General features: G+C 42.7%; 1 pseudogene across 1 annotated transcript; it reads right to left on the reverse strand.

The window, feature by feature from the left end:
* Nucleotides 1–5986: 5986 nt before the first annotated feature.
* On the reverse strand, nt 5987–6365 carry LOC309969604 (large ribosomal subunit protein eL31-like; annotated as a pseudogene). The gene has a single exon. The product of its transcript is annotated as a large ribosomal subunit protein eL31-like (transcript).
* Between the last annotated feature and the right edge of the window lie 1440 nt (nt 6366–7805).

The following is a 7805-nucleotide window of genomic DNA, read 5'->3' on the forward strand; positions in this document are numbered from 1 at the left end:
GTAGCCTGGACATCCCTGCCCAGAGAGCACACTGCCCAGCCTCCCTTGCTCCTAGGTGTGCTGACAAAGCTCCAACCAATAGAACAAGAGTAAGGGTGATGTGGGGAAGTTCCATCTCCCTTACTTAGGAGGAAATTCCTGGCACTGGACTTTCCCTCCTCACCATTCCTTTTGGCTTAATTGGTGATGACTGGACTGACCTTGAAAGCTACATGTAAAGGATGGCAGAGCCCCCATCAACATGGGTCCCTGAGTGTCTGTGTGGAGCAGAGATGTCCGCTAATCTGGAACTGCCACCTTGGACTGTTATGTGACAGAGAGGTCAACTTAAATGTAGTTTGAACCACTGGATTTTGGAGTCTCTCTTTACAGATGTTAGGTTTTTACTCCAGTACAGTCACTTTGGCTATTATCCCTTGACTGTTCTTTCCTTAGCTGCTCCATCACATCTATATGAAAGTTCTCTAATTTTTCACTGTACATCAATACCAGGCTACAATCTTTAATGAAACATTACAATCTGGGGACAAAGCAAGGAAATTGCTCTGAGGCAGCAGCCTAGCAGATAAGTCTGCAGTGCCCATACCAGGCCCACTTTGCTTTGCTTTATTGCTGGCCTGCTTTACCCCTTCTACGGCTCCACCCTATAATGAAAGCACTTTGGGCCTTTCTTCATCTGATGTAAAGATGGTCAATAGTGGAATATCAATTTCCTCTATGGGAAATCTTCTTCTCCCCCAAACAGAGAGCAAAAGCCAATGGCAAATAAATGTGATGTCAGCATATTTCTCAATGTCTGAGTTATTTAGTCATAAATTACACTGAGGCACCAAAAGCCCTTGTTAGCCTAAACCAAGTTCCGTCTATTCTTTTCCAGTCTCTCTCCCCTAAGAGTTCCAAACGTTCTGAGGTTCAATCTCACATCAAGTTACCTTGTTACACTGTGTTTTGACATTTTGCTTTTTCTGAATTCAGAAAATATTTATTTCCATTCTGTGGATAATAAAATATACCCAGAGCCACTTGGAGATAACTCTGCATAACTCTTGTGTTCTGTTTTTGTAAGTTATCACACTTCTTTTGGCTCAAGCCCACCCCAAACCAAGAAATCCATCCATCATTCTAATACACTCCTTGTAAGCACTCTGCACTTAAGTTCTGAATGGATAAAAAATATTTAATAATATTTTAATACAGTTTAATAAAATTGAAGGGTAATGCCATCAGAAATGGGTAACGATATCACTTTCTTTTCTAGATGGAGAAAACACCTCAGGAGACAAACCCCAGGGCTGTTTCACTGCTCTCCGCTAACATTGGACTCATTGACAGAATAGCCTAAAGAGAGAGAATTCAGGTCTGCTGAGGACAGGCTGACCCTAGAAAGACGAGAAGGGGTCCAGCCGCAAGACCCTTTTCTTGACCTCACCCATCAGACGATTACTCCTCTTTAGAAAGAGTGGGTGAGCTAAGGTGGAAGAAAAGGTGCAGGCTCATCCTCCACTCTCTCAAAAGATCATAGATGCTATTTGAGGGACCAAGAAAGGAACACAGGGAGAGGAAGAAAAAGGTTTCTTGAATAGTGGATATTTCCCCCCTTTTATCTTTTATATGACATTGTGCTTTCGAAGCAGAGAAACTGATAGACTTCAGGCTTTCTGCTTGAGTAGCTTCAAAGAAACCTGAAATAACAAAGAGAACTGGAGGGGAAGCCACAGCAGATGAGAGATTTCAACAGGTCTACAGAAGATGGCTAACGTATAAGGAGAGGCTAAATGATGAAATGTGGAAAGAGTTACAGTGTGGAGTATGGACGAAGGGATACAGCTCTGGAGAAAGCGGATATGCCTTGAAGAACCTAGGCAGAGTGGCTTGGAAATGCCAAGTACAAAGAGGCAGTAAGATGGGGAACCGGAGAGACTGGTATTCATTCCCGTCTGCACATGGGGCAGCCAGCCCCGCCCACCTGCCTCCCTGAAGCCTCGCAGAAACACCTGGCAACAAGCGTTTATCACTCCCACCCAACCCTGACACAAAGCACAGGGGGTCCCTCTAATGCAATGGAACAAAGCCCCGCATGTCGGCATTTAGGAACTCCAGCCTGTTCCTCAGCTGCTCGCCTTCAAGGAAACCTGTCAATCAACACGCTTTGCCCACATATGGAAAGACATGAAAGAACAAGGAAGGAAGGGAGGGAGGGAGGGAGGGAGGGAGGGGAGGAGGGGAGGAGGGGAGGATACAAGTCTGCACCTAGATTCAGCATTGTAAAAATTCTGAAGACTAAAGGTAAAGAGAGGAGCACTAAAAACTTGGAGAAAACAGACTCACAAACAAAAGCAAAAACAGGTAATCTGTAGAGAAGTGAAAATCAAATTGATCAATTTGTCAGCATGGTTGGATGCTAGAATACTATGAAACAATGCCTATAAAGTTATGGGGGAAGGTATTTCTAATACAGAATCCTATGCATACTTAGCTATTAATCAAATGAAAGTAAAACTCTTTTTTTTTTTTTTTTTTTTTTTTGCATGTAACACTTAGGGAAAAAGGAAATGTAGTCATACCATTCTATTCAGATGTACAGTGAGCAGTATGGTATGGTCCTCCATGGTACTCCTGGTCAGATCGCCCCACCTTGAACTCCCACCCTCTCCGCAGCAGGTGTGGTGGATTAAAATTGCCACAGATCCCCCCTTCCCCCCCCATCTTTCCTTCCCCTCCTTTCTTTCATTTAGAAAACATTGACTGCAGGTGGCCAGCAGAGTCAGGGCTGAGGACACAGCAGAAGAGGACTTGAAGGATTCCTCATCCCATTCAAAGTCCAAGTACGAGTTCTGGCAGTGGTCCCCAAGACCTGCCCTGACTGCCTACTGTTTTTGAACTTTTAGAATCAGTCTACAGAGAGGCATGGAAAACAAGTCTGATTGTAGAACATGGTAAATGTTATCAACCTCAACGTTACAAATTACAGCAGACAGAAGTTAGGTAAAGAGAGGCGAGATGATGTTGCAATAAACATCTCTCACCTTATGAACCGAGTGTAATTGATTGATTAAAAAAATCAATTAAAGGTATGAAGGTATCCAGCAGAGGAACTAAATCGTGTTGTATCTATTTGCAAGGGAAGGATGGTGGAAATGAGGGATAAAAGGGATCAAAATCTTCAGTCAACAAACAAAAACAAAGTAATAATATTCAGCTTAATATCAATACTTTAATATTTAATAATGCCAGATGCTATTAACTTTTATTACTACTTTATAAGTGCACTTAACAAGGGCATGAATCCTATTAGCTGCTGTGTTCAGGCGTTGTGGTGTTCTTCTCCACAGGTGGCCCCCAGCCATGCTTCGGTGCTTTCCCTGCCACCCTGAACCTGGGCTGGCCCTGGGACTCACTTTAACCAGCAGAAAGTGGCAGAAGTGACAGCCTACCTGTTCTGGGCCTAGGCTTTAGGCAGGCCTGGTAGCTTCTGCTCTTGCATATTTTGGAGGCCTGAGAAACGTGTAGAAGGCCTGCTGCCCTGCTGGAGGCGTTCTGTGGAGAGATCACCAGGAGAGAGAGGCCCACCTGGGCCCAGCCTCCCAGCCAGACATGTGAGTGGAGCCATTTGGAGGTTCCAGCCCCACAGCTATCTGACTGCAGCAGCATCAGAACCCCACTTGAGACTAGCGGAAATCACCATCCTGCTGGGCTCCAGCTTACCCACAGAATTGGGAGAGATAATAAAAGGGCTGTTTTCAGCCGCTAAGTTTTGGGGTGGTTTGTTAGGCAGCAAAAGATAACTGAGACAGACACATTTAATCTTCCTCTGTCAGGTCACCTGCTTCCTGCTCAAGTTCCAGAATATCAATCCCCAAATTCCAAGAACCGAAGAGAGGGCGGGGGTGAGGAGGAGAGATAGGAGGACAGAGGGGAGAGCAAGATGTACGGTTGCTGCATGGGGTGAGGTGGGAGAAAAAAGACCTTTGCGGGAGGGGAGTCAAAGGACTTTTATGCCCGTGAATGTCCAGATTCAAATTTGAACTTCTTTTTTGTGCCACTACTATAAATACCCCACCTCTGCCTTCTCATTTTCTTCCAATGCTTAGTAAAGACTATTACCCACAAATTGCTTTAGATGAGTCAAAGTTTTGCAAAACTTAAGGAGCTGAACTTATGTCTGGACACCTCCTAGAAGAAAGTTGAGAATTCCAAGGAGAAGGCTTATTCACCACCCCCTTTCCTGTGATTTGCTTGGCTCAGAGATCTGCCTTAAGCATCACATGGTGAGCACACGTGACCTGTACCATTTCTGAGCAGAAGATTCTAGAGGCACTGCAAGTTTCCCCCAGGCGTTTTGTTCCTGGGCTCTCAGCCATGAGAAGGGCATAGCCCCTATGGGAGCCACTCCTTTAGCCTGGATCCCTGAACGAGAAGACACACGAGCCCATTCTCAATCCACCACCTGGAGAAGAGCTGCGGCAGCCACACTGCAGCCACGGACCAGTAACAGGAGCAGGAAGTAAATATTTGGTGTTGTCAGCTACTAAGATTTTGAGGTTGTCATGCAGCCTAATCTACTGAAAGCCAATTAATATGAAGCCCAAACTCTAAAAGCTTCCAGAGGGGAAGAAAGAAATCTGGTAACGTACAAAGGGTCCAAGTCAGACAGTGTCAGACTTAAGACCAGCAAGGTAATGGAGCCCTGTCTTCACAGTTGTGAGAGGAAATTATTCTGACTCTAGAATCTATAATTGATAAAAACTATGAAGATGTACTCATATATGAAAGCACTTAAATCTTACCATCCATGCGCTCCTTACGAAGCAAAACAAACCATATAATTATACATACATGTGTGTGTGTATATATAGTATAAAATATAATGGAATAAATAAATATACACATCTATATTATATTTTATCCTATCAAGGTAAAAAGAAATAGAACCTTTTTCTTGTTAGTGTGAGGGTGTAGCGAAATAAAATATGTAAGTTCATTCATTTCTGGAGAGTTTAGCAAAATATATCCAAAAGCCTAAAACTGTTCCCACCTTTGGATTCAGCAAGTTCACTTACAGTAATTTATTGGAAGGAAATTAGAATATAGGCAAAGATTTAGCTACTAAGGTGTGTGGCATGAAGTGTTATATATAATAGTGATAATTGGAAATAACCTAATGTATGTACTAGGCAGGCACTAACTATAACGTTGTAATTTTAAAAAATGAGTCCTTTAAATAATTCATGAGTGTCTTACAAAATTTTTTAAAAAGATATAAAAGGCTATACAGTAAAAAAAAAAATTAACCTTTTTCCACCCATGTCTTCTAGCCACTGAGTTTCCTTCTTGAAGGCAACTGATATCAGTTTCCCTTTCAATCCTTCCAGAGACAGTCTTCCATATATACATTACATATAATAATATATATGCATATACATTTTTTCTTTTATGGTAGCTTACTATCCACACTGCTCTGCCCTTGGCTTTTTATACTTAATTCTTGAATATGATTGTTCAATATTAGCACATGGAGAACTACCTCATTCTTTCAAATACACAGAGTATTCCTTTGACGTGCACCTCTTAATTTATTTAGTCATTTTGAGAAGATCACATTTGTGGAAGATTTGTAGAAGAACATTTAATAACATGAATAGATGTTCATGATTTATTAAGGGGAAAAAATAAGGCAGCAGTTTACAAAGTGGTTGAGAGCTGTAGTAATCTACAAGTTTACAAACAGTCTCTTCCGAATGCTCAGGACACATACACATATTCACATGAAAGCTTGGCATTTGCCATTACAAATTCCTGGAATAACACAACCATTGTGCCCTTTGTCCTACTGAGTTGGCCTTTGTAACCAGGGAAACAGCCCTGGTTCATGATCTAAAGAAATATTGGAGAGATAGTCCAGCTAAAGATAACAAACAGGGTTATATTGTCCTCTGGGTACTTGGTGATCTCTCTCTCTTTTTTCCCAGTTTTATGATTTTGACAATCAGCAATTGGTTCTCATCCATGTTGTCTGTAGGTTTTTGAAAGTGGTGACAGGTACACAGGTAACCACCATATAGAGCTTGTTTGGTGAATCTTCATCCTCATTACATTTTCTGGACAACCAGACACAGATCCCGTATGGAACATTTCTTATTCCTTTGGTCCAGACAGCTTTGCTGAGCCTGGTGTCAATGTGCACACCTGGATTTCCCACCTCTTTCGAGGCAATTTCCTAATCTCTTGGAGTGTCTGAGGGGCACTCTTCTTGAAGCCCACCCCATGATGTACCTGTGAACATTGATGGTGTGTTCTCTGGTCACCACCTTGTTAATGGCAGAACAGCCCTTCTTATCCTCTCCACCCTTCTTTGTGGGAGCCATTTTGCTGAGACCAGGTTGGAACTGCTTGATAATCTTAACACAGTTTTCTTTTCCATGCTCATTTGTGATGTCAGCCAGCACTGAAGTAGGAGTACCCCAACCCCTGCTGCTTGAAGTCAACCCAGGAGTGGACCTCACCACCACCTCCTTTTGCTCACTAATAATTGAGTTAGAAATATATCAGAGAAATGGACTAATCAATAAGAGTGACCAGAGGCCTTTCAGTTCTGCAGAAACTAAAAAAAACAACCCTGGGACCTCCCTGGCTGTCCAGTGGCTAAGACTCTGAGCTCCCAATGCAGGGGGCCCAGGTTTGATCCCTGGTCAGGGAACTAGAGCCTTCATGCTGCAACTAAGGGTTCACATGCTGCAACTAAAGATCCCGCATGCCGCAACTAAGACCCAGCACAGCCAAATAAATAAATAAATTCTTAAATATTTAAAAAAAAAAAAACCCTAACAGGAAAACTAGTTGTGTCCCTGGGAGCAAGCCCTAGAGATCAGCCTGCCCTGCCTCATCCGAGTTTTTCCTTTTGGTCACACTCTGGCTGGACACTGGATCCTTAACTGGGAAGCAAGAACAGAAAAAGAGGAGACTGGGACTTCTGTGGAGGTCCAGTGGTTAAGACTCCATGCTTCCACTGCAGGGGGCATGGGCTCGATCCCTGGTAGGCAACTAAGATCCCACATGCTGCGTGGTGCAGCCAAAATAGTAATAATAATAATAATTTTTTTTAAAAAAAGAAAGAGAGGAGACTGGTTCAGACCCTGATAGTTTGAACAGCCTGCCAGAGCTGGAATCTTATTTCTGCTACGCACAAGTGGTGTTTGTATTGAAACAAGCATCCATTCCTTAAAAAAAAAATTTTTTTATTTTGGAATAATTCTAGATTTACGAAGAGTTGCAGAGATATGGCTGATGTTTCCCCTAATGTTAACACTTACATTACCATATTACATTTGTGAAAACTCAGAAACCAACATTGGTACATTACTCTAAATTAAATTCCAGGTTTTATTTGGATTTCACTAGTTTTTCCACAAATGTCCTTTTTCTGTTCCAGTATCCCGTCTGGTATCCCACATTGCATTTGGTTGTCATATCTCCTTGGCCTCCTCTGATCTGAGACAATTTCTTAGTTTTTGTCTCTCATGACTATGACAGTTCTGAGGAGTATAGGTCAGGTATTTTGTAGACTGTCCCTCAGTTTGGGTTTCTCTGATGTTTTTTTCTCATGACTCTACTGGGGTTGCGGGAAGAATACCAGAGGGGAAGGACCCTTCTCTTCGCACCAGATCAGGGGGTCCATGTCATCACCATGACGACTGATCCCTGGTGATGTAAACATGGATCACACGGGTAGGTGGGCTCTGCCAGGTCCCTCTACTCTGAAGTCACTATATGTTCCCTTTTCATGCTCTATTCTTTGGAACAGAGTC

Source organism: Leucopleurus acutus, assembly GCF_964270905.1.
Source record: "Leucopleurus acutus genome assembly, chromosome: 12".
NCBI lineage: Eukaryota > Metazoa > Chordata > Mammalia > Artiodactyla > Delphinidae > Leucopleurus > Leucopleurus acutus.